The sequence below is a fragment of the Neopelma chrysocephalum genome, unplaced genomic scaffold (assembly GCF_003984885.1).
Source record: "Neopelma chrysocephalum unplaced genomic scaffold, ASM398488v2 Primary Assembly neopelma1_45, whole genome shotgun sequence".
Taxonomy (NCBI): Eukaryota; Metazoa; Chordata; class Aves; order Passeriformes; family Pipridae; genus Neopelma; species Neopelma chrysocephalum.
Window position 1 is genome coordinate 9,362,607 of NW_020897704.1, and position 27,941 is coordinate 9,390,547.

The following is a 27,941-nucleotide window of genomic DNA, read 5'->3' on the forward strand; positions in this document are numbered from 1 at the left end:
TACTACTAACTTGCAGAATGAAGTGGACAACTTTAAAAAAAAAAGTTTTTCTTCATATATTTTTATTCTATGCTTACAAAAATGAATGAAGTTTCTACACTGAGGAACTGATTCAATTATGACAGGTGCCGAATAAATTTCTCCTTTCTCCTGCTAAGTAGAGGCTCGGAGTGACCACAAAGAGGAACAGCATGCCTAAAATATCAATGATTTGCATAGTAATTATTACAGTGATGACAGCACTGTAAAGTGAGCAGTTTCAATGTCGCCCTGCAGAGACTTCCCATGAGAACCGTCCCAGCTAGGTCCCTGCCTTGCAGCCAGGCAGCACCTCCCAGAGCTCTGCTGCTACAAAACCCTGCACAACAGCAAGCCTATACATATCAGCCCAACGTAATCAGCCCACCGCAAGACACCATTCCAGAGACAGCTAAGCTGAAGGAAATCTGTGTCACTATCAGCAGCTTGTTACTGGCTCAGTCGCTTCCCCTGCATTGTAACACAACATTCAGAGACCCAGCAGTGATGATGATGTCCTTCCTCCCTAACTTACCACTAAATCTGAAGGCAGTGCTAAGACAAAAATACATTTCACTAGCACTTAGCACAAAGGAAAAACAAAGCAAGACTCGACACATCAGGGAAGCTTCACCCAAAGACAGCCCTTCTCATTTTGTGATTACTCTTACACAATGTCCCACTCTGCCATGTACTTGCGAGAGAGCAACCAGAGAGAAATCATGGCTGCATCAGGTTTGAAAGACACCTTCCCCAAGAAAGGATGTGCAGACAAGAGATTTTCATCACCTAACCTGAGGTCTGCTCAAGGGATACTTCATGCTCTGAAATCTACATAGCTCTCTTGATAAGTTTAGCATCAAGCTAATATGATGACCTTAAATGAGAAAGCAACAGATGCCTCCCCTTCAATCTGATTTCTGGCCACTTATGAGCAGTGAGTGGATTACCTGAACCTCATGGCTCTCAAAGTCTTACTGTTTGTACTGAATGTGTGGCCCAGCAAATAACAGTCCTCATGCAAGTCAGATTCTGCTCCAGCACTGGCTATAGGAACATTTCCTCCCCCTCCACCCCACAAATCAACTGGGAAAGTGAGTTCTTCCTTCTGCTTACAGCCAAACCTTTTCCACTCTCATGCCTTAATGTGGTCACTTCTGTCAGCAAAGCAGGCAGCACCCACGCTGTAAAAATGTGAAAGAGTTCATTTTGGTCATCTCTCCTTGCCCAGCTTGCAGTCTGGCAGTCTGCCACAGTGATTTTTCTCCAGGACCAATTTGACTTCACCATTTTGTCTTCTACATGGCCCCACCTCACCTGTTTTTCAGGCTACTCGCTTAATTGTATACTATCGGGTGTTTTCTACCTATTTCCAATCACATCTCCTTAGATGTGGCAACTTCCCAAACAACATTTTGCTTTACATCCTTCCCTCTCCTCCTCTCCAAAGCATGAACACACCCAATTCTTGTTTATGTGTAGTTTGCAGCACCTCCAGGCCACACACATGAAACTTAATCCCCTAAATCTCTCCTGCCTCAGCACACTGAGACAAGTTGTCAAATTAGGGAGTGCTAAACCAGCCAGCAGTTGCACAGTAATGCACTGTATTGTACTGGAACTAATCCCTCAGTAGAACAGGGGCACAATGTCTCTGCTAAAAGTATTGTCAGCTACAACAGATTCAGATAATATAGTTCAGGGACTACAGCCATCATCAGGTCAATATCATGTGTTACGCAAGACATCAGACTTTATAGAACTGATTCCTGTTTAAACTAGATAATATCATCATATCTCTTTGAAAAGCATCCTCTCTTAGTTTATTTCTAGGGATGAAAAATTGTCCCAGTGATTTTAATATATATTATTTATATAAATAACTATCTGGATATCTAAGGATGTAGATAGATATACATACACACACATCCCTTTTCGACTACTGAACAATTTTACCTCTGTGCCTGTTCACTTAAGAACCTCTCCAATACCTAATTCTAACCCAGCAATCTCCAGCCATCTATGATTAAGTCATCCCTTAATGTCATTTCATACACTAAACGAGACCAGCAATATTTTAAATTTTGCATCTCCATGTGAAGAACTGCAAATATTACTCTAACAAAAGCTAATAATCAAAATGTTTACCACATGCCTTCTCAGCACCTCTACAGAATAGCAATAAGAACACAAGAACTTCTAAGAGTGATCTAAAAAGGCAAAGCATCAAATTATTCTTGTTTTACAGAAAGAAAAGTGGAAAAAAACTAATCACAGGTTAATCTTTCAGATAGCAGTGACTATCCAGAAGCTGTGCATTGGAAAGGAAAGATTACTCTGAAGTCCCATGTAAAGTTCTTTTTCATTAAAAAATTCCATGGGGAAAGGGCTGTTTTCACCCTGCTCAGAAAAGCATGAATTCAAACCACGTGTCGTGCTGAGCAAGAAACAAGTTAACCTGTAAACCCAGGGCTCTTCAATGCTTCTCTTACTACACTAAGCCTATTAAATTTCACACAATTAAGTTTCACATGTGGGTATATGAGATATTAAATCCAGAAGCACCTAATAAAATATTTACTGAAGCATAGCAGGCAATATGAACTGGGAAACAAACAAACAAATGCTGTCCAAAACCAAAAGAAAACACTTTCCCGCCCTTACTTCAGCATCAGAATTCCTTTACTCTTCTATTCCATTTATGCTCATCAAATCACTCCCATTAATCTCCCTTCACAGCAAGCAAGGAGTAAAGAAACTGAACAGATTTCATCTCCAAGACATCTGATATGCATAAACTTTTCAGTATTTTTGCTAGCACACAGTGGAATCTTGCTCTATAATTAGCAGCACCTCCAAAAGACACAGTGATAGCATCTGAATGCAATGAGCTTTAAGGATACAAGAAGGTCTGGCATATGACAAATCCCAGGTTTACCTCTTGTTAACACATCAAAAAGGGTGCAGGAACAAACCTCTAGGCTCCCACCAGCAACTATCACCCACAGAGAGTTTCTGTGCAGTGGTATCACTTAATGGTACAGTTCTGGTATTGATCACTGGTATTACACTTACTGGTATCAAGAAGTAAAAAGGACATGCAACTACAGATATACAAGTTACAGTGATCATACAAGACACAGCTCAGCAACCGAGCTGCGGCAATTGGCCACCCAGCACATCACCAAGTCTTTTCCCCCTTCATGGGTCAGCTCCTACCCTTGAACCTGCTGCTTCCCCTGCAAGAGGCACAGGCACACACCAGTCACCCAGCCAGGGCAACGACACTACCTTGCTGCAACTGTAACTCAATCACTCTTACATAAGATTTGGGCACCACTCCCATCAGTGTTTCTCTAAAGCTGCCATGGTCTAGATAGACTGAGCTCAGTCCTGCCAGCAGGTATGTGTGCCCAGAGCCCACAGAAGATAGGCAGAGTCCAGGCATTACTTGGCCTAAACTTACACCTCCTGGCAAGCACAAGTGAGGCAGATGTTTTGCACATCTACCAATGCTTGCCTTTAGATACCAAGAAACTTTCAGGTATGTAAAGTAGGTATCTTGATACAAGTTTGGCAACACCAGAGGATAAAACTTCCTGGGTAAGTCTTGGACATAAAAAAATGCAATAAGGACTGTGGCAAAAGCTTAAGCAGGACCTACAAGGTCCAGATTTTATTCCAGTCCTATTAAGTTACTTACAAAAAGGTATAGCGTCCCTTCAAACTATGTGTAGCCATGAAACATGACCACTAAACCCTTAAGTTAAAACATCCAGCAAAATCAGGCAGTAAATGACCAAATGGGCTCTGATATTACATTTTCAATAGCTAACTTATTTTACTGCAAACAAAAAAAAATTTCCTATTCAAAAATATACGCACAGAATATTTTGTTTCAGTGCTGCAGACTGTTGCTTCCAGTTTGCACTTAATGAGAAGGCAGCAAATGGAAAACTGGAATTAAATTAAATTGAGCAAATACACCACTGTCATAATTAGATTTGTCCAGTTCTCCTCCTCTATGCTCAAACTCTTCTTCTTCAGTTTTTTTTTTTTATTTTTACAGGCAAATTTAATTTTATGAAACAATTACCCTTTTCAGTAGCTTGTGTCTGGTCAGCTCATCTCCCCATTAGCTGTTCATGCTGGAGATGACATTCGCAGTGCCAGGATGAGGCAGTTCCACAGGCTGCTGCTCTCCCCTGGTTCCTGAAGTGCCGTACAATAGCTGCATCTCCGGGCAGCCACTACAGCCAGCCAGGACACAGTTTAGCAGTATGATTTCAGATTAATTCTTGTGCAATTCTGTAACAGCCTAGCAGGCTGTGCAACACAGATGGCATCCTCACACTGACAGGGACAGTCCTGTGCTTTTGCCAAGAAAAGAAAATGCAAAGGGAAAACACCCAGGCCTGCTCTCTCAAGAATTCCTACTGCCCCACATGCTCCCTTCCTCACACCACCTCCCACAGGAGGGCTAACAGAACCTCCAGCAGATCTAGATAACCTCCAACATCTTTCTTCATAACATGAATGAATGCTTTTATCCAAAGCTCCTTCGTGTGGTTTCTCATGGAGTAGTTTACTCTCTAGTGAGCAAAGAAATCCACAGCTTTTGAGAACAATTTGACTTTTGAGAGAAAGAGAGAAGAGAGAACTGTGTTTCAGGATTTGTACTGGCCTTGATTATTTCTAGTTCAAGACAAGGTCATCTGTGATGGAAAAGCAGCATTACCATAAGCTTCCATGTGCCTGCCAAGCACAGAATGGGCACACCTCCAAATCCAAGTGCAGTTTGAGTAGAACTAAACAGAAATGTCGTTTCCAATGCCAAAGGCAAACAGATTTTTTTAAATTGTCCTACTATGCTACTTGCCTTAGTTTTCTTATCAACATCTATTGTTATATGTCTCACCACTCTCAGAAGGCTAGAATAATAATCCAGTATCTTAGATAAAATGAGATATAAGTAAATGCAGCAAAGTATAATTTATGAACTAAGACAAAGTATTTATTATTTGTGAGCAAGAAATGAAACAAGGAGTAAAGTAAAAGTAAAGTTCTAAATTAATTTCATACAATATAGGAATGCAGGCACACCTCCATTGTGCCATGAAGTGGCAGAATAGAGACCTGAGTCGCAGCAATCAGGGGTCAAACATGCTTCGGTGCTGAAAGGGTCAAACATACTCTGGGGCTGAAAGGGGCTACAGACATCGGATCTCCATGTAGCTAATTAGCCTGAAGCAACAGCCTCTCCCCATCAGGGAGTACAAACAAGTAATTTTAGAGAGTAAGAAGCATAAATAAACATTGCTGGTGCACAGTGGAACATAGTGCTCAGCTGTACTACTAGTGTGGTCAGCATTAGCTCAAGGTCTGGACACCACGTTGTACAGTTTACATAAACATACACTGGAAAAAATAGTCACTCACTGGCTACTTCTCCTTTAAGGATTAACCCTGAAAATATAATCCCTGGGAATATTTATCACCTTTAAAATAAGAGAACAAAAAGAAACTCCAGAATGTGCTAGCTCATTTCAGTTTTTATTTTAAGAGGTAGCTTCTAGTCTTAGAAAACCCTATGTACATTTCCAACTTTTCATCTGCTTATACTTCTGGAAATCACCCAATCACCCCACAGCTGACAGAACAGAAGAGACATCCCAAACACCTGGTTCAGACACAAACAACAGGTTTCTTCCCCAGGTGGTCTGGGAAACCTAACATCTCCAAAGGCTCATCAGAAATCAAAGAAATGTCTTCTGAGCCAACACGGGAAATACACAACCAAGGAAAACTGCAACCAAAAAATTTACAACAAGGAAGCAGAGCCATCCATGGCTCTGGGTTTGGATGAGTGTTCCAAGTCACTAAAGCTGTACGTTACCAGAGGATTCAACCAGTCTGCAATTTGATGGCTGTGCTCCAGGTATATTTATATACCAAGTCCAATATCCAAAAAGCAAATGAAGGACAGGAGGACTCCCTTAAACTGTGCATTAAATCTGTCTCTCTTACAGGAGTGCACTTGCTTTTTCTAAGTTAAAGATTTCTGTTGAAAAATATGTTTTAGCTTTATGACTAATAGGCTCATGCATAGAAATATGAAATACCATCTTCACTTCACTGGTAGTGTTTCACATCAAGCACTAGCACTGACAATAACAAAGACCAGTATAGATTACTATTATGAAAAATTTATGGCAATAGTACCTGACAGTTATACAACTTATAGAATGTAAAGGTCACAAATTCAAAAGAAAAGGGGAAAGAAAGGTCTTCTGGTGTGGCCCCAGATCAGTGTCTACAACTACTGTGCTCATGGATACCAAGAGGCCAGTTAAGCCAGCAAGTATATCTTTCCATGGGTAAGGATTCATGAAGAAAGCAACTCTATATACAAAAGAAAGAGCATGGCACCCTATAATAATGGCCAGTCTTCGCGAACGAAGATTTTGGGAAAGGTCTTTTACCTTTCAAGCCTGCACAATGGATTTTTTAGGTGAGACACAGCCTGCGCTGAACTGAGCCCACCCTTTAATCCTAAGGTTCATCTGCCGGGGCCAAGCAAGCTTGGACAATGGCAGTGAGGTCCTCAGGACGTAGGTTTGTTTAGAGTGACCTTCTCATAGATGGATGGCCTCACAGGGCTAACGAGCTCCATCTGCCCGGGGGACTGGGATTCAAACCTGGGTTGCAGCAGTGAGAGTGCCGCATGCTAACCACTAGGCCACCAGGGGTCCCTGGCACCCTATATTTATTTTGAAAATTATGGGTTTTTTTTCCTCCAAAATGTAGCTGTAGTGCACAAGTTAGCAGTTTTCATCATTTCTGCTCTGGGAAGCAGGAAAGAATGCTCTGGGAAGCACAGCTGTAAGGAGCAGCTGAGTCAGGTTGCTTAAGAGAGCCTGGTATTAATTATGTAACAAGGGCAGTACCAGGAAAAGAAATACACTTTCTGTAGCATCTTTCTGCTCTTTGACTGAATGCTTAACAGAGTTTCAATGTGCTAAACAAATATCATTATAAGTACCCTAAGATGAAAAAAAAAAAAGGTAAATTTTAAGGAAGGCTTGTTGAAGAGTGCACAGCCCAGCAGCCTAGTAATGAGTCATGATAACAAGTGCTGCCAGTATCTTAGAGACAGACACTTTGCTTCCAGAAGTTTTAGTGTCAGAATTCAGCTGACAATGTAATGCACTCTCAAAAATAATGTGGTGAATATAGGCTATCCTACCACCCAAAACACTGCAGTCACTGCTGCTTTATCAAGCTATAGAATAACATTCATTTAGGTGCAATGGGAAAAAGGGGAAGGAACAACAACAACAAACCACAAAACCACAGTCTGAGTACCTCCAAACATAAATTCAGTCACATTTAGAGTTCAGGGACTTTGAGATAATTCAGGCACTTCTTGTAAACCAGGGACCAATAAGCCCAAAACATCCAAACGCACCAAGCCTGTGAAAAGTACATCACTCAACAAAAATGTGGTTGATGTCAAATCTTTTTATAAAGCACACTTGTAACTACAGTTGTAATTAATTACCAGAGTCAAACTTAACTAAAAACACAATTCTGTGAGACAGCTGGTTTAAAAAAACATTGCCAGCAGCATCATTAGATCAACAAATGATCTAATAATGCCCATGTAGTATTTTTAATTGAAGGCACAGAAATGACAGTGGCTTTCTGTTTTAAAAGGTGAACATTCCTACTTGTAGAGCAATTACACTATTTTGTGAGTGTGCAAAACAGTTTTAATTATTTATTTGTTATGCAATTAAGTGACATATTTTATGAATAAGCGCATACTTTCGGGAACTTCCTCACATTACAGCTTATCAAGACCTTTAAGAAATCGAGGATAAGTACCACAAATATATTCAGAAATAAGCAAACACAACAATGTTTATTCACTACAGAAAAATATTTTTTGAATAGGAGGGAAAAACAGATGTAATGCAAGATTATCCAGATGACCAAAAAACTGTCAGTCATGCCAACATTAGGCTTCATTCAATTTCTTCTTCAGTTAAATCTTCTTCGGTTAAACGTATGTCTGTTCTAGAAGTTCACTACATCTTCCAAATAGCCTAATTTTTAAAAATAGGTACTCTATTATATTTAGACAAATTTAAAAGGGTTTCCTATGTCCGCAGTAAAGAACTCTTAATTATTGCCTCTGTAACCCAATTTCCCTTTTCTTTTTAAACACTCACACATATTCACTTACGCTCCCAGCTCTTAGAGATATAGTCCAGAAATCACTACATGTTCATGTCAAGACTACTGTAGCTCTGAAAATTGTTTTCATTTCTTTCCTCTCCATACACAAACTTGATCTTCCCAGTTATATATTCTCAAGTTTAGGGCAGTAGGTTGCTTTATACCTCTGAGCCACAGGTCCAACAATTACATTTCACCAACTCAAAACAAACACAGTTACCAACATACTTATTATAGGTAAAGCTACAAGCCACTTCCCAAGTAATTACAGTTAAATAATACAACAAAAGGACAGGAGGGTCAGGTCAGTTAAAAAAATCACAAGTTGTCATTAATCATTACTGAAATGACTGCTTATCTAACACTTCTAAAATAACCAGAGACTTCACAATAGAACAAGACAATTAAAAACAGTGTTTCAATAATCTGCTCTGAATAGTGCCTTCACTCTGTTAAATTTCAGTGCAACATTCTTAGAACAAAAAATACTGTATGACTTTTCTGCCACTCCTTGTTAAAAAACAAAAACAACACAAAAAACCACACTGTATCCATAACACCCGATACACCAACTTCCCAAGCAAACTGCAGAAAATTTCTTCATATTTATTGTTGACTGTTTCTAATGAACAGAAGTTGCTCTGTTTCAAAACAGAAGGTAGACTGTTCAAGCAGAGACTGAAAGTTTTGAGCTGGCAAATCCCAGCTACGGAATAAGGAAAAATAGAAATAGTACTTTATTTAGTACTGTCTGTTTTTAAACTTGCAAACCAGAAAGAAACAGTATTATCCACCTTCTTCAGTCCTTCTAGTTTGGCTACAGAGTGTTACATGTCTTTAAAAAGAATTTTAATTATTTTCTTTCTGTCTATTCATTCTATTTGCAAGGCTCTACATCATCAGCAGCATCAAACTTCAATGATAATTTTTCCATCTTTCCGTTCCTATGCAGTGACACTGTATTCAGCTGCAGGCTGAAGACCTGACCACCATGCTGCTCTTTATTGGCTTTTAAAGAAAACCTCAAAAAGTTAGCTAAAAGTTAGGACAATTCAGGAAACTATGCTAAAAAGTCAGTAGGTAGCATTTTCCCACACTGAGCCATGCTCCAAACTGATTGCTCAGTACGATGCCGGATGCTCTTTTGCTGAAAGTGATCATTTCAAGCAAATATAAATTGACAGTCCCCAAACTCTCTCCCACCCTTCCTCCCTTCTTCAATCCTCGAGGAAGCTGAGAAGTCTGCAAGTATCTCGGTATTGATTCTAAAAACACTCCCTGAAGTTTCAATCAGGTGCAAAACTTGAGTTATCTACAGGCCATAATCTTTTGGTCAGCTAACTCAGGCTAACTTTCAGATATAGTGGAGAAGGAACTGGAAGTTAGTGAGCAAGACAATATTTAGCATTTATATGGAATACCAGTGGAAAGCTGCAATAAATGGAGCTTAAGTAACAAGAAGTCAAAAGAATGGAACTTATCACAGTTGACTGGTGAATAAGTTTGGAGTTTGTACTGCTATAGCTGAGCCTCATTCAACATTGTTAGTGCAAGAAATCCAGTGGAATCTGGAACCTCACAGGAAAGCCAGTTTCCACACACAAATTCACATCCCAAAGCTAGCAGACAGAGAGCTCTCCACTGCAACAACACTTGCAGCAGGGGCTGAGCTGTCGCCATTTCACTTGCTCAGCCTTTCATCCAGTCCAGACGGCCTTACATGACACTACACAGGGGACTGTGTAAGTGCAGGGTAGTAACTTCTCACCTTCAAATCTCTTCAATTACACACCTCTAGTTCTACATCTATCTGTAGCACACATAGATGTATTATCCTGAAGAAAGACAAGAAACCAGTACAATCAAAAGCTTTTTTAATAAAACAATTCTGGCAGAAAATTGGGAATTGGATTTAAAATGAAGACCTAAAATGTGCCTAAATGTGGATCCTGCATGGAAAAGAACTTTCTGGCTGAAGTCTTCTCTAAACATTTTCATATTCTACTAAATGTATGTTGTGGGTTTCTGTGGCTAGAGTTTGGTAGCAGGGGATGGGCTACAGGGGTGGCTTCTGTTAGAAGCTGCTAGAAGCTTCCCCTGTCCGTGGAGCCAATACCAGCTGGCTCCAGGATGGACTTCCTGCTGCTGGCCAAGGCCAAGCCTATTAGGAGCAATAGTAACACCTCTGTGATAACATATTTAAGAACATAAGGTTGTTACACAGTGAAAAATTCTAGCCAGGGGAGAGCAGAGTGAGGACATGGGAACAACAAGGTAGACACCAAGGTCAGTGCAGAAGGAGGGGCAGGAGGTGCTCCAGGTGCCAGAGCTGAGGCCCTGCAGCCCGTGGTGCAGACCATGGTGGAGCAGCTGTGCCCCTGCAGCCCATGGAGGACCATCGGGGTGCAGAGACCCACCTGCAGCCCGTGGAGGAGCCCATGCTGGAGCAGGTGGACGTATGAAGGAGGCTGTGACCCTGTGGGAGGCCCAAGATGGAGCAGGGTCCTGCCAGAGACCTGCGGCCTGCGGAGAGAGGAGCCCACGCTGGAGCAGGTTTTTCCCAGGTAGGACTTGTGGCCTCTGTGGGGGACCTTAGCCAGTACAGCTCATTTGGGAAGGACTGCACCCCTTGGAGAAGTGACCCACAGGACAGCAGTTTTGGAAGAGCTGCTGCCCTAGGGATGGACTCACACTGGAGAGGTCCATCAAGGACTGTCTCCCATGGGAGGGACCCCACGGGAGCAGGGGAAGGACTCCTCTCTCTGAGCAGCAACTGACCCTAACATCTCTGCACTGCTGGGGGGGAGGAAGGAGAACATGGAAGGAAGGAGGGGTGGGGGGAAGGTGATTTTACAATTATTTTACTTCTCACTCTTTTGCTCTGACCCTGTTAGTAATGAAATTCAGTTAATATCCCCACTTTGAGTCTGTTTTGCCCATGATAGTGATCAATAAGTGACCTCTCCCAGCTGTTACCTCAACTCATGAATCCTTTGCTGGTTTTTTTTCCTCTGTCCATTTGCAGAGGGGAGTGAGAGCAGCTTTAGTGAGTACCTGGCGTCCAGCCAAGGTCAACCCATAACAGTATACTAATAACTGGAATTTTTCATCTCTTATTTGTTTGATCGAGAAAAAGATACCTACATTGGGCAAAAAAGCTGCAGGTACTTTGGCTTCTTCCACACTGCCTACAGTATTAAACTTCCTCGCTGCCAGTACAGAAGAACACCCTCTATGTAAAGAGGGAGAAATACACTAGAGAATGCCTTAAGTTGAAGAAAACATTCAAAAACTGATTGACTGATGCTTAACCTGACTGCAGCTAAAGATGTGATGCTTCAATATCACTTCTACTAGTTCTTCATTAAAACTATTCAAATAACTTACTGACTACAATATCCAGTATATCACTGGACACCTTAACCTAACAAAGTGAAAGTGCATGCTCTGCTACCTCATCAGGAAAGTATGGGCTGATTTCATATTCTTCACTTTTGATAATATACAAAACAGAAAAGCCTGTTTTATTTTCTAACAGTTTGGCTTCCACTCCAGGGCAGGTAGGAACTCCTTGTTGGCTAGGCTAAACAAATTGAGTGTGAAAATAGTCATTCTCCTGGTTAACAGGTACTGGCATGCAGACCTCACTGCATTAGCAAGCTTATAGTTTGGAATTACCACTAATATTAATACCAGTATATTTCACCAAAACTTTAGCTCCAGGACAGAGCAGGTCCATGAAACAAGTGTACCCTGGTAACGCACCACAATGTAAACTGACAGGTGCACAGGACTCACAGCATACATTCTGAATAAAACCTAGAACTAGTTACTTCCTTGTTACTTATACCTGCTTTAAACAACCATTATTTATGCTGGCCTAACAGCACAGCTAAGCACCTTCTACTTCATGTCCCAGCTGTAGGCTTAATTTCTCATTAGGTCTCAGGTTCCCTGATTACAAATCACAAAAAAAAAAAAAAAAAAAGATAAATCATGAAGCAGGGTAGCTCACACAAATTCAAAGCAACTGTCTCCATTTTACATCACAGGCATGGGAGGCTCTGACTCCATTTCTGGAACAGTCCTCCTCTGCTGTGCACAGCTGCTGGCCTGGGCACTGCCCTGCCAGTCTCTCTCAGTGCCAGTGCACACAAAGCAGCAACACCTGATCCTCAGATCATTTCTGTCTGCTGAACACTCGGCTGCAGCTCCTTGGGGACATAGAGAAAAGTCTGCACTGACAAGCTTCTTCAGGGTCAAAACCGATTTCTTTGTCTTGACTCAATTAAATCAGCTCTTCTTGGCACCTAATACTTCTAAATCAGGCATTTCCCAGCTGCTCTCAGAAATCATCAATGCAAATTACCTGTGGTTTGTCTGCATCAGAGTTCATTGTCCCTCATGCACTGGAGGTAGCACAGATGCTTTCAAAATAAGCATTCATATATAAACGGTTTCAAATTGCCTTAGAAATTTAAGCTCATGGTAACTGTTTACAGATAAGGACTACAGTAAAACCATTCCAGATGGCTACAGTCCATGCCACAAAATTTATTAAACTTATCTCTTTCCTCAGAGCACTTAGTATCCAACAAGAGAAGAGCTCCTTTAGTTTATATGAGATGAGACCTAACAGGACAGTGCATGAAGAGAGGTGCATACAAGGTTTTCCAAGAAGCTAAGAAGGAACTTCACCGGGAAACAGAAAGCTATGAGTTCACACAAAATAATGTGTTAATGGCATACTGGTAATGCCTCAAGGCCAGGGAGAGTATTACACTAAGGCTTATAAAAAGTTTTCACAATGGGTCACACATTTATTACAAGCTATATAGAGACAGATATATCTATATATTAGTCCATAACTTTAAGGCTGTTTCAGACCGTTTTCCTCACCAGCATCATGAAGCCAGAAAACTGGATGTTAACACAAGCCACATAGTCTGCATCACCAACTGCTATGAATCAGACAGCTGTCTCTCACACCTGTACTGACTTCCACTCCATGGCTGCACTCAGCTTCAACCACATACTACCTCTACTCTTACAGTAAACTTAAGAGAAAAAAAAAAAGGGCACAACAAAAAAACCCATAATTCATCAACAACAAAGCTCTAGTGTTTTGGCCAACCTTGTTTCCATTTAAAGAATTTTCTTCAGCACTACAGACAACATCTGGGGGATGGAGAGAAGAGGTACAGGGCTGTTTATTCCAGCATATGCTACAGTAACATATTTAGAAAGAAAAAGTTTGAATATTTAGACAAAACTTCTCAAGCTAACTGGTCTTTTAAAGAAATTGCTGGCAAGTATTAAACAAGGGCTTAAAAGGGTGTTAGAAGATCAATACTTTTTTCCCTAGAATTTCCAGATTTCTCCAAAACAGGTACTTCTAATTTTTTCTAATAGAGTCTGCTTTTACAATTTCAGTGTCAAAGGTAGAGAGAAAACAGTCTGCACTGTTTTAAATGTTAATATTTTGCTAAGTCATGCTGTAGAAAATGTTAATTTTATGATTTAAGTGATTTCAACACTGAACCTGAAGAAAGGGTAGTGCAAGGAAGATAGCAATGAAGGTCTTAAAAAAAATTCTTTTTAAATAAAATCCTGTCAGGGTTAGGGTTTTATGGGGGAGGTTTCTTGTTTGTTTTGTTGGGTTTTTTTTAAGAAATATGACAGATAAGCAGGTAGTAGCACCTTAAGATCCTCCCAGAAAAGTTTGTTTTCTCCCTGGTTTCAACTATAGACTTTGCTTGCCCATGTCTTATCAACAGACTTTTGTTTACACAGAAACACAGAACTTTGTCATCAAATGAAGTGCAACTGCAATGCAGCCCTTGCCCTTACATAAGCCCTATCACATGAATAATTAGCAAGGCCCATAGGAAACTACAAATAGCTTATTTCCCCACTCTGCTTCCCAGAGTTAACCATTTCTAGACCACTGAACAAAGAACCAGTGGCTGAAGAATGGAATCAAGGCAAATTGAAACCAGTGAAGTGAGAGCAGGATTGCCTAGCACAAATTAAAGGAGACCAGGACTGGTTTCACTTTAAACACAATCATGTTTATAACTAAACACATAAATGGATTCTCAATCAAATCTAGCTGACTGGTGTTATGTAATATGTCAGATCAGTGTCAGAACGAATAAAAAAACTGTACACAATCTCTTGTGTTTTTCCTACATTACCCATCACCATCCTAATCTGGAGCTACCGCATTCAGTTTTCAGCTCAGAGTAACAAGACTTAAGCCCTCTGTTCCCAGGCAGCCATTGCAATGCATTAAGTTGTTTAATCTGCAGCAGCACTGTTGGCAGAGGGGCCTTGCAACAACAGCAAAAACGGAGTAACACAAAGACCCAGCAGCTGAAAAATAGTCCAGCAGTGACACTCCACCTAAAACTTGCTGACAGAAGAAACTGCTAGCTTCAGTACCTCTAGCAATTCTTGCTGGTACCATGGCTTTTTTTTTCCTTTAAAAAAAAAAAAAAGGCAAAACAAAACAAACAAAAGAAAACAACAAAACCACCACAATCAAATCTGATAAGTGTAGTCCTTTCTTACCTATCCTAGCTAACAATTTAAAAAAACTACACCAGAACTCAAGTGAGAAAAAAATGGCCAAAAATAGCTTTTCCTTTTAAAAAGACAAAACTCTACACCCCACATAAGAGAGGTCATTGTGTAGCTCTTCTGATTTTTGTTTGTTTTCACAAGCACACTGAACTGAGAAAGTCCAATATGCAATGCACACAATAAGAATATCCAGAAAGACTTACAGATTAGAAGAAAAGAAAAAATCTCTGGCTGTCTTTGAACCTTTCAGACTTCACAACAAAACTGAAAAGTCCATGGCTCTACACCCTCTCATCACCCCTACCTAGCTGTGAAGGAAGAAAGGTAGAACTCTGAATGTCCATTTCTTTCGGAAACAAAACTTTTCAGCTATGTCCGGAGTAACTGAAGATATACCATACCTCTGTGCTCCAATTGTACCTAGATCAATAAGCAATAGGAGTCTCCCCATGGGGTCATTGTTACTCCAACACCAGAGCTGACCCTATAAACAGCAGCAGATGTCTAAGTCTTTGTAGCTTAACCCTGTACTGAAGGGCAATACCTAAAACAAGTCACACAGATTATTTAATTATTTCCAATCTTGGAAGTGAGGGGGCCAGAGTCCCCTAACCAGCTATTTGCTCACACTGGCACACAGGAGCAAGGACACATACATAAGGTATATGGCAACATCCACCCTGACATGTAAAAGTATATCCAGAGGCTTCCCAGTACTGGTAACAGCTGCAGCGGAGAGAGACCCCTTGAACATGAAAGTATCTCCTACATTTTATTTTTTTATTACCACAATGCAAAAAAAAAAAACAACATGATGCCAATTCAAGTAACTTGTGAGCAAAGGAGAGGACCTCTCACACACATTTGCTGTGCTGGAGTGACCATCCCCCTCTATACCAAGGAGGTGGCAAAACAGGAGAGCAATTATCACTACAACAGTGCAGTACATGACAAGCATTCTGCCTCACTGAATATTCCTTGGATAGACATATAGCCTTGCACAAAAGTTTAATTTTATGGTGAAAACTGCATGTATAAATTACAGAATACATACATAGAAAGCGCAGTCAGTTGTCCAGCTAGACCACAATTAGTCATATTTCCTTGACACATCTATTAACATTTCCTAGCTACAATCTGAGAAAACAAAAGCATATAAATTCAAGAGATACACATATGAGCTTTGAAGCATTTCATTCAGTCTACCAATACATTTCTCTCTTAAAAAAATTGAACTTCAACCAGACAACTCTTACAGATACTAGGCAGACATCCAACAACACAAAAAAAACAAACCAAGCTAAATGTTAACTTTGCCCAGTGCTCCACATCCATTTTATGAATACACAAATCTAAAGAAATAAAGCAAGTTCAAAAAACCCATTTGTCATAAACAAGACAAAAACAGATAATGCACAAATTACAATTAATTTCCAAAGAGTTTTAAGAAACCACTCCAAGGTAACTGATGCTTTTGCGTTGTAATCACAAGATTATCACATGCTTCATGTGATGAACCACTGACTATTGTACGCATTTCTCTCTGCCATACAGAAGATACTGTCTGAACAAGCCAGAAGAACTGAAAGAATGAAACATGAACAGCAGGAGACAGGGAAAGAGACACAATTATTCTACAAGATGGCTGAGGAGAGCACATCTGAAAAGCAAAGAAACATTAAACAGCAATGGAGATTAATTATTCTTGTTAGTCAGCTTGGTCAAAATAATAAGTACGCTTGAACTGTGGCAAAGAAAACGCAGGCAGAAGGTGAGCACCACATATTCCTGGTGGGAGAAGAGGAAAGCAGACTTATCAATGACTGAATCACACTCCAAATGCCTTCACAGCAGCAATATCACATTTACAATGAAAGAGTCTTCAAAACAAGTAGGGGAGGATCATATGAAATGAATGTACAGACTTTAGAACAGAACTATAGATACCACACAAACAAACTAAAGCCGCCAGTACTTCACGCTGTGTATGCTTATAACACATTACCTCCTAGTGGCAGCCGTATCACCAGCACTACTGGATGACTGTCAGTCCCTCAAGAATCCCGTCTATCATCTTTGAACTTATATTGAGAAGAGGCTGCATCCCCTTTGCTGAAGGTGTCCCCTGTATCTCACCTTTCCAACAGATCATAGGCACAGAGTTCTTCAATATGTCCCGGGCTTTTAGGCCTTGTCTGCTCTCTTCCAATATAGAATAGAAGGTTACAAAGATAACAGGCCCAAGTTCCTATCTGAGGTTCACACTGGGAGGACAAGAGGCACTGATCATAAAACAAAGCACAAAATTTCCCAGCCCGGCACAAGGAAAAGAATTTGACCATCAAACATTAGGACAGTCAAGTACTGGTTGCTCAGAGACACTGAGGAATTTCCATCCTCAGAGGTTTTTCCAAGATCTAACTTGATGCAGCCCTGTGAAATCTCACGTGAATTTAGTTTTAGCCATGTTTTGAGTGGGAGGTTGGATCAGATGACCTCTTGAGGTCACTTCAAACTTGGATTAATCTAAGCTTACCCTTCCAAAGCCATAAGGCTTTACTGTTCATGAGGACATCGTCACACCTCTCTGAACACACTCTGACATTTGAATGGGATCACTCAATTGTGCTGAATTCAGGTCCTGGCACTCAACATGCAGCTTCACAGACAACTGGGGTGGAAAAAACACTGGGAGGGTCAGGGTTTATTTACCTACTCTACCTTTCTGGACCAAGGTGCCATTAACTCGATCCAAAATGTTCCTGGCAGTTATCAGTTTGAACTGCTTTTACAAGTCTCCTATATGGGCAATTCCATATCTCCACAGACTAATCATTCCAGGACATCCATTCTTACAATAGAAAAATATTTTCTTCCTTTTACTTTTCTTACTGGAATTTAAATCTTCTTCTTTTATAGACCTCACCTTGAGCATGAAGATAATTTTATTCCCTTCTACTCCATATTTGACTCTATGTATTTCAATGAGTCTCTTACCAATCTTCCCTCCTCATATCTCACTATGGAAGCGGTCATATTTTCTAAACAGTCATTTCCCTTCTCTTTTCAATTCCCCTCAGTTAGTCCACATTTTTTTCAACAGGAGGACCCAAAACCTAACACTAGACATCAGCAGTACTGAACAAAGGGTATGGATTTCTTTGCACCTTCCATAAGGTCTCCAATTTCTATTACGCTAATTTTCCTCTTTTGCTACAACACTGCTGTTTCATACTTAATATTTACACATTATTCGTGATCACTTGAACACTTGCCTACAATAGCAGCAGAGAGTGCACCAGCCCTTTGTGTTCAGTCAAGTAGCAACCAAGATGTAGGTCAACACCATTTTATGCAACACCATTTTCCTCTTCCCAAAAAGGCATCTCTGCACTCAGCAGTCAGAGTCCAAAAATCAACAGAAGCACTGCTTTTAGGGCTGCAAGCACAGAACAAAAGCACTTTCATCTGAAGCTCTCAGCTGTACAATGTTTCTTGGAGGTCTTTTCCAGCCTTGACAATTCTATGATTCCTTTTTGAGGCCTACCAAAGCTTTATTTGTTGACATTTAGAGAACACTGAAAAGTCCATCTGTTCCTAAAAGCTTTGCTAACAATGATAATGAAACAGATCTACAGTTATATTTTAAAATGGAGAGCCAAGACAGTGGGTTGACCAGCCAATGCAGATCACTTTGAGGATTGTGTGGGGAAGAAAAAGAAATAAAGAAAACAAAACAAAGAAAAAAGACAACAACAAAAATAAAACCAATGAACCAACCACCCAAACAAACAAAAACAAACAAAGAAAACCCCATCACACCATAACAACAAGCCCAACAAAACCGTAAAGTCTGAAAGTCTGAAGCTTTTAGGAGTACAAAAAAAGAAAAAAAGTACATTTAATTATTAAATCTCAAATAGTTTACTTGCAAATACCAATTCAGCCCTATCTCACATCTCATTTTTAGAGCTTACTGAACACCAATCCACTTTTGCTGAACTCAAGAGTTCTGCAAATGAAGATCAGATTGGCAATTTTATTGTTCCTGAGTGATGGACTGACTGATCAGATTAGACAGAAGCATAAGCTGTGCTCTAAGTGATATAGATTGAGCAGGTGGCCTCTTGTCTGATCTACTGCCTCTTCAAACACAAGTAGAATCCTTCTCTTTTTTAACACGTCTAGAAAATATACATTCAGATATTTAATCACCCTTAACCCAACATGAAAATATTTTTCTGGTCTTCAGTGCATTTCAAACAGTTTGCTCACAACAACCTTTCCCAAATATACCAGTAATTCACACGCACAATATAATTTTAACTAGGAAAATACAGAAGTTTAGATGGTATCAACATCCCTAGCCTGCAAAGTAATGTGTAAGATAATACTTCTTAAAGAAAAATTCAAAAGGCATCACATTACAGAGACAGAGTCTAAAAATAATTATTTCACATATACTTAAAATTAAAGATCAGACTTCAAAAAGAATGTATTTGAGACTAGGGAGTAAAATAAACTTTACCTGGACAACTTATGCAGAGTGACAACTAAAGCAATGTTTGCTTAGCAGGTAAAAAAAAATGAGCAGTCAGCTATTTCCTGCAGATCAAAGTGTTTGGTAAAGGCATAATTCCTTTTCCCCTTCAGAGAAACAAATGATGGGGAGAGGGAGAAACATATAGAATTTTTAATTGTAAGACTTTTCAGTGACTAACTCAGATGTTTTAGTAGCAGTTGCTTTTCTCATGATATTACATCATGTATTATTTATATCGTGTTTACTTTGATGCTACATCTTTGGCCTGAGGATCTTATGACATAATTCTAAGATGACAATAAACAAAGTGCCAGTGGACCATGGGGAGGTAAAAGCAGGAAAAGAACATTAAAAAAAAAACAACTCACTACTTACACTCATACCCCTCTCACATTCTCATAAGGGCGGAGATGGGGACACACAGAGATTGTGTCCTATGGCAGAACCAAGCACAAACTAAGAAGCACTGCTGCAGCTGGCAAATCAATACTACTGAGAGAGATTAACAACTCCAAGACCTTGGGATAATGAGCTACTTGGAATGACACAAAAGGTCTCGGGACTTATCTCTCAATTAGTCCCATGCCAAAGAAAAGAAATGTCCAACAAAATGAATGCTAAGGATTACTGACTTGGAAAAACCAAAGTTAATTAGAAAAGTAACTTCTCAATTTTCAGTATTTTGAATAAATTATATAAACACATATCTTACTTAAGTCAGTCTACCTTCCAATCACTTTATTCCAAGAAGTCTCACATGCAACCTCTCACCAAATGCTTCAAAGGAACCCAGATAAGCCACTTTCTCCATTCTACGCAATCCTAAGGGCTATATTGTACATGGGACATTTCTTAGCAATCCTGCCAGTGACCCCACAATTACGCAAGACTATATTTAATTTTCTGCAATATATTTCTAGAGGATGTTCTTTTGTGTTTTAACCTATCACTGATGATTTGCACAGCTTCTTAAGCAACACTACTAACAAGTCCCGTATTTAACACAGTCTCTTGACTGACATTAATGCTCCATGGCTATGTAGCTTTTCAGCTTAATATGTCTCCTTAAATTTGTCTTAGCAGTATTAAGCAAAAGACAACTAACATGATTATAAATGGAAGGAAAAAACAGTCAGTGAAAAAATACACAGCTTAAAGACAGTAACGAAGGGGTTGGACAATTGACTCAAGATGTGGAATACCTTTTTCCAAGGCCCCAGACGAGATTAGACCCAGTAAACAGAGAAGCCTCTTTGATCAAATTCTTCCATTATCAAAAGGGAACACAGAAGAAAAGATAAGTGTCAGACTTTGAGATGTCTCACAAAAGGGAAACATTTTCTGTCTAGTCTTATTACTGATAACGTTCCCTGTGTTCAGCTTTGGTAGTTGAACCGTAATGCTATAGCATGCTACAGTCTTTTAACTCTTATTCACCTTGAAAATACTGTTTTATTCATGTTTTTAAAGGATCAATTATGCTGAATGTAGAGGAAAGCAAAAATAAGTATCCTTCCAAGTTACGGTGTACAAGGGAAAAGATTTCAAGAAACCTGAAGTATTTAAGAGCTAGTATGGAAAAATTATATCTAAAATGTCCTGCAAAGAGTTAGATACTTGCTAACCAACAGAACTATGCAGAGTTCCTACAGCAACACAAATGCAAGAACCACCAGTAAGACACTAAGATTTACCTAAACAACAAATCCTTTAATCCATTTTTAAAGCCAACAATGGAATTGCACTATTCCACTTGAATGCATATAAATTGCTGTGTATAATAGAACAATCATATAATAACCTTTTACTAAGGTCTTGTTGCCTCAGTTTTCTGTGTTCAATCTCCAGAGTAAACAAGCTGAAGGGATAAGTCATTCATTTTTGTTAGGCAGACCTAAAGATGTAAAGATGCTTAAAGGGTGCATTGTCCCAAACAGCAAGCCAAGCATTTGTCAGCAGATTTAAAAAGAAAAAAGTTCTTTACACAAAAATTAATTATTCCAGCAGTGGCCAATTTTGCCAAATCTGTTGAGGACACTAACTAGAATAAAGGACCAGATGGTACTCACTCCTTATTTCCATTCAGAGTCTATTCAGGAAATATTTTATGCTAATCAATCATAAGCTCTGAATAATCAGTTTTTCACATATTAAAATATCTGTTGAACATTTTACTTCTCTATGCATCAAACTCAATGTGACACTGACCTTAAAATCTTTTTACTATTCTGCATTTGTACCTTGTTGCTATAGTAAACACATCAAACAAGACCATTTTTGAAAAATAAGGCAGCATTTTTCCCTGTAGTTACACAGGAGCAGATATATTTCACCAAGGAAAAGTGGAAATAAACATCAAGAACTACAAAAAAAACCAAGGAAGGTTAAGAAGAAAATGAAAAAAATTTAAAACAATTTAAGAGAAAGAGTACAAGCAAAGAAAAAGGCACAGCATGTGCAGTTACTCTTGCTAGACTTGTTCAGATCTGGTTTGATTTCTAATTAAACTTCCTTGTTCACCAGGTCAAATGACACTTAACTTCGCACAAGTATTTTACATGGAAATAATATTAGCATAACAAAAATTCTCTGCTCTGGTAGCCGCAGATACAGCAGAATACTAAATATTTTGTTTAGGGAAAGAAAAAAAGCACCTAAAAACCTAAAATGGCTTTATTTCCCCAGCAGTAATCAGGCAACAGAATATAAAAGCAAGAATTGCAGCAGCCATCTCTGAGTGGGCAGCAAAGGCAATTTATAAAACACTTAAAGCAAATCAAGGGAAAGCAGAGGGAGGGAGCAAGCCTCCCTTGATCCCAAGCACAAGGGTCATTCAACTACTATAGAAGAATTTACAGAAGTCACACAGTAAACCTGAAAATATGAAGCCTTGAGCTCAGTAATTAAAGGCATGTCTAGACCAACAATATAAATCCTAACTTTTCATAGATCATAAGTAGCAAAGACAACACCATTAAATGGAAATTGGTGACTAACTCAATGGATTTTCAAAGCAAAGTAAACTCCCAAGTCTTCTACAAACTTTGGGAAGTGGCAAGTTAAAAATATAATTCATCCGCAAGCATGAATAGACCACCCATGTACACCACTCACTGCTTTTTCTTCTTCCTAAATTCAAGACATAAGGCCCAAGTAGGATTTCTTTCCACTATATCAAAGAATGAATTTGTGTTTACAATAGGAGTGGTGGAAAGTTTATTTCCTAGAAAGCAAGATCACAGATTTCAGCCTGCCCCAAGCAATATCAGTAACGGATGATCAAGCTAGATATTATGAAACCAGAATTAATTCGGCAACAGATGGTGCCGTGTCTTTTTTTCAGCTAAAATGCAAAACATACGGATGGGGTAGAGTAAAGTTTCGGTGAAGGACAAGGGAATGTTTGTTTAAGTCAGGGAGTAAAGAAAAACACCAAAACTAACAAAAAGATATGCAACTCGAGCTTGCCAAAAACAAGATCTCTTTTGTAGTTTTTCACTTAAACAGACTCTGTGCAAAAGACTTATTTTCCAACACCTTACTATTTAATACTGTTGATAATTTTCTTTTCTTTGATGGGGTATGCTTGCATACTTATAGACTGCTGAACTTTGTTAACACAGTTACTTTGAGATATTTTCCCCAAAAAAATGTCCCAGCTTCACATGATTACAGATAGGTAGTAATTACTGTCTATTAAAAGGAAAACTTTGGTTCATTTTAAGGAGCCATGGACAGTACTGTAGTCTACTGTTGTTGCTTATCTAGTTACAGAATGATTTATGAGAATGCTTAGCACTGTATCAGAAGCATGACATGAGTATCTGCCCTCCAGAGCTCATAATATATACCACAGCATACATGTTCATTCATCTGACATTTGAGGAGCCATTCATGGAGGGAAGCTTAAACACAGCTGTAACTGTTTGCAAAAGAGCAGCCGAAGAAAGAAAATCAATCTCAGCTGCCATCAAAGTGCTTTAAAACACACCTGTCAAAGACAGGTTCCTTCCACTCAGCTGCTTCCTTCCTAGTGCATTTAACAGTAGCTGGATCTAATACATAGGAAAACTTCAGTATAAAAGCTATTAGAAGAAAATCCTTAAAAAGAAGAACGCAAAAGATGAAAAGGTAGAGGGAGGCATGACAAAACAAACAGCAGATTCCATATGGGGAGAAAAAAACCACACAGAAACTAGCAAAGGAGGAAAAAAAAAACTACAGATGTCCAACTGATCACATAGTTCAAGTACTGGGGACATGAAAAGAAATCCTGCATTCCCATAATAAAGCTTTGCAGTGGAAAGCTAAGGTTACAAGTGATGAACATAACCCATTTGCCTAATCAAAAGTCAACACTATATCCTTATGTCCTGCCACAATCAGCTTGATTAGTTGCAAAAAACCTCCATTCCTAAATTGCACTAGTAATCAATATGTTTTTCTAGCATACTGCATCTCCCTTTTGGAACACCAGAAACAGAGGCTGGGTGGTTTCAATTCATCAGCTGCACTTGTTACTCCTACTGTTATTAAAAAAGTTTAGCAGTAGTTCCATTACATTTTGCACACATAATTTCCACACTTTGCAAACATCATTTCACCTTTGTAAAGCAGTGTCACAACATGTGGCAGACACCCAGGGTGGGTATGAAAAGGGAACTTTTTAGACAATTCAAGGCAGAGCTGGGTGGCTGGATCCCAGAGCCTCTCTACACAAGTGAGGACAGTAGCAACACTCCCTCCTTTCCTTGCTTGAGGGATGAAACACAAAGCACATGAAGCAGTAGCAGTGAAGTACTCTTGCTGAAGTAGGGAAGAAGGCACATACAGAGACATACCAAGGATGATGAAAAGAGGGAACTTTCACAACTGATCTTTACTGATGTTAATTAAACATACTTGATTATAAAACAGCATCCCCTAAAACTTCTCTCTCCCCTGGTTCTTTCTGTTCTGCCCATCAACACAGTTTCACCTGGGCTCCATCTTTCACAAGAACACAACCAATGCCAAAGCTCTTCACTTCATCAGCTGGTATTTCATGTCCTTTAATGCCCACTCCATCTGAGGTGTCACGCAAGCATGTTGAAGCAACCATCTCCTCTTGACTACTGGTCAGCTTTCACAGCTATTCATCTTTTCACACTGTACTTCATTATTTCTTCTTCTGTTTTAATACAGCATCTCAAACAAATCAACACTGAAACTTATCATCTATACATCTGGCACCTCCACTGCCTCAAAGTGGATCAAGGCCATCTTTCGCCTTTGGAGGACTAGAAGGCAGTTTCCTTCAATGTTCTACATTATTATCTGGATCCTGTTATGGAGAAGACATAACGGACATACTTCCATGCTTTATCAGATAGTAGTGCTCCATGCAAGGCTTCTGGTTAACTCTATCCAAACAGTATTGTTCTCCAAAAGTTCCCTTTTTCAGCATGTATCCAAAGGACTGAAGTCCAACTGTCTTGTCTTCTTAGATCATCACCCCTAGGACATCCTATAACCCCATGGCTCCAAGCCACATGGGGCAAGGATAGGCACTAACTGTTGGAGCCATTTCAGTTCCTGAGACCCAGCTCAGGTCTAGCTGGTTAAAGGGTAAAAGCAAGTGCACCTTTGACTGCAGTGACCCCATCCAGTCCCTTCCTCAGGTCATGCAAGGACTCTAAAACTCAGTAACAGACACAGACCACTGGCTGGTGGGGATCTAAATCTTAGGCGAGAACTTCATCTACCCAACATGCCAGCAGCCTACATGCTGTATTTTCACTGTGGACATCACTGAAGTGGCAAGACAGGCAAGAATTAGAAACTATAATCTACATCCTTTTGTGAACTTGAAACAGTTTCCTATGATGTTGATACTATTTCATAGCCTTCTTGTCAAAAGTTACTTTTCATAAGCTGAAAAGACACTTGCAAAAGACAGCTATTTTAGATTTACAAAAAGGATATTTTTTCACATTTAAAAGAAAGAAAATAGTCATGTGATTAGATAACTGTCGTGGGGGCTCTCTGTATCTGAAAGCAGACATTACACAGTCACACAGAGAGCAAAGTTCTTTGTTGAAGTTGCACACCATCATCAAAACTAAGCCCACATGTCTTTCAGTGGTGGGTGACAATAGAGAAAGAAATGTTTTAATTGGGGAATTTAACATTAGTTACTGGATTATCTGCCAAACTATTTTCAGCTTTCATGCTTCACTAAACTGGAGTATTTAGCTCATCAGTCACAAACCCATTATTACACTGAAGAAAATGGGGAGCAATTAGCATACAAGATGATAGCTTAAAGGTGGTGCTAATTGGAAAGAATGAAGTATTTTTGAACCCTGTTGTATACAATTAGGTGAGATAACCAGGTTCTGGAAAAACAATTTGCTAATTTCAGATGTCTATTCTATAATCCATGTTTAAAGTTTAAGCAAATTCATCTTCACACTAAACTCAGAGCAATCTGCCTTTGCAGTATCTTGCAAACACGAGAGTTGCAAACTAAAAGCTGGTCCAGCTGTAGAGGAAGCCTTGTTCAGGAAACATACATACAAAACACAACGACTAATTCATCACAACAGTGGAGATCATCACTGAACTAAGCTCAAGTTGCCAGAAAGAACTGAAGAACAAAACCAACAAGGAAACATAATGTAATATTCATAATGCATGGTACAGCATGGCACCAATACATAGTGAGCTGCAAAATCAGTTGAATTATAGGACTGTAAAAAAACCACAATCAGAAAAAAAATAAAACCATCTACAAAGAGCTACTGGTGGGAAAAAAAATAATTGTGCATGCTTTTGTTCATGACTGCTAAACAGAGAGGGAGAAATCTTGTGCATGAATAGTTAATCTGCCAAAAGGAAGAAAGCAGACAGGAGGAAAGATGCAATTCTTTATTACTAGCAAACTGCACTCAGACACAAGATGTTGGACAATTATAGTGCAGAAATACACCTTGTAACATCAGAGATTTGTTATCAAGAGTTACAGCTGCGTGATTTTAATTCACTTCGACAAATTGTTTGGCATATATTATTTCTAATCATCACATACAATTATAAAAATACTTTTACCAGTAGGTTTTTAATTCCAGGCTGCAACAACCTTCTGTATTTGTAAATTAACTTCTACATCACTATTTCTCTTGGCTCAGAACATATTTAATATTTTCTTCAAACAACAGAGCAGTCTGTAAACCTGTAACACACCCTGTTTTTAGGATCACACCTATCTCATATTTTCCTTTTTAAAAATACAACTTAATTATGCTTTGGAATAACACCTCCCTGTACATCATGTGAAAAATGCTTCAACAGACACTACTCACAAAAGCATCTCTCTCCATAGAAAATGCTACTGCAATCAGACTTTAATGACCAACTGCAGCATACTCCCCATGTTATCATGCAGGGGCGGTGTTTCTCTGTTTACTGAAAGTGTTATTGCACCGTTCCCCCTACACACGAGTACCAACCATAGCACACAGTAACATCACTTATTTCTACATCCTTCGGGGAAAAAAAAAGAAAGAAAAGAAAAGAAGACCACCACTCTTCGGTCTTCCTGAACAACCCTTGAAGTCTCTAAGGTAAGATGTATGAAATGGTTCCAAAGACCCACTGGAAGAAACAGACCTTCCCCTAAAGTCTGATTTCTTGTGGTATAATATTCCAAGTGTGCCAGCATATAACATAAAGAAACTTTTTTAAAGTAAAGACATAAATCAATATTCAGTATCACAATTAAGCCCCAAATATTGTCATACATATACATAAATAGATACAGATATATACACACGCATATATGTTTCTCCTCATGTTTGAATCATGTAAAGACATCTTGAAAATAAAGGCATCTGTGGGCTAATCTGGAAGTTCTTCAAACAATAAAACAGCATTTTCACATAGAAAACCGACAAGAGACAAGAGTTCTCCGAGGAACAGTAGATTTTTATCTCTGATTAAAAAGCAATTTGAATTAACTGATGTTTTAAAATTATTTAAGCTCCCCTCCCACTAAGACTTCTACATATACCTATTCCTATGCATTGTGAGCAGCCCTATGGGAGTTCATCCCTCTAGTGTGTGAGGTTAGACACAGCCTCCGCGGGATAAAAGCCTTTATCCTTCTAAAAATATCAGTCTGCCAGGATCCACTCTCGCAAAGCTCCGTGATGCAAACGGCATCGCTACAGTCCAAGGGCTGCCCAGCTTCCATGAGTAAGCACTACCAGCACCGAGCTATAATTACTCGGAATATTTTTAGGGTCACTGCTCAAAATTAGAGAGAAATGAGCGAGAAAGACCTCAGAATGGTGGCGGTCCTTCCCCCCGCTCCTCTGGCTGTTTCCCACTGCTGCGAGGAAAAAAAGAGCCTCAGCAGGAGCAGCCAAGGCGAGGCGACCCCTCTCTGCAGGGAAGATGTGCCTCGCCGGTGTCGCTGAGCGGGTGGGGAGCCCGCACCGCCGTGAGGGCACGGGCACAGTCACCCCCCGCCACCCGCACCCCGGCCCTCACCTGACCGCCACCCGCACCCCGG

General features: G+C 39.6%; 1 protein-coding gene across 8 annotated transcripts in view; it reads right to left on the reverse strand.

Moving 5' to 3' along the window:
- The window catches only part of KIF21A (kinesin family member 21A), an 87,596-nt gene that overhangs the window by 59,258 nt on the left and 397 nt on the right, over positions 1 to 27,941 (reverse strand). The gene's annotated exons all lie outside the window — the stretch shown is intronic.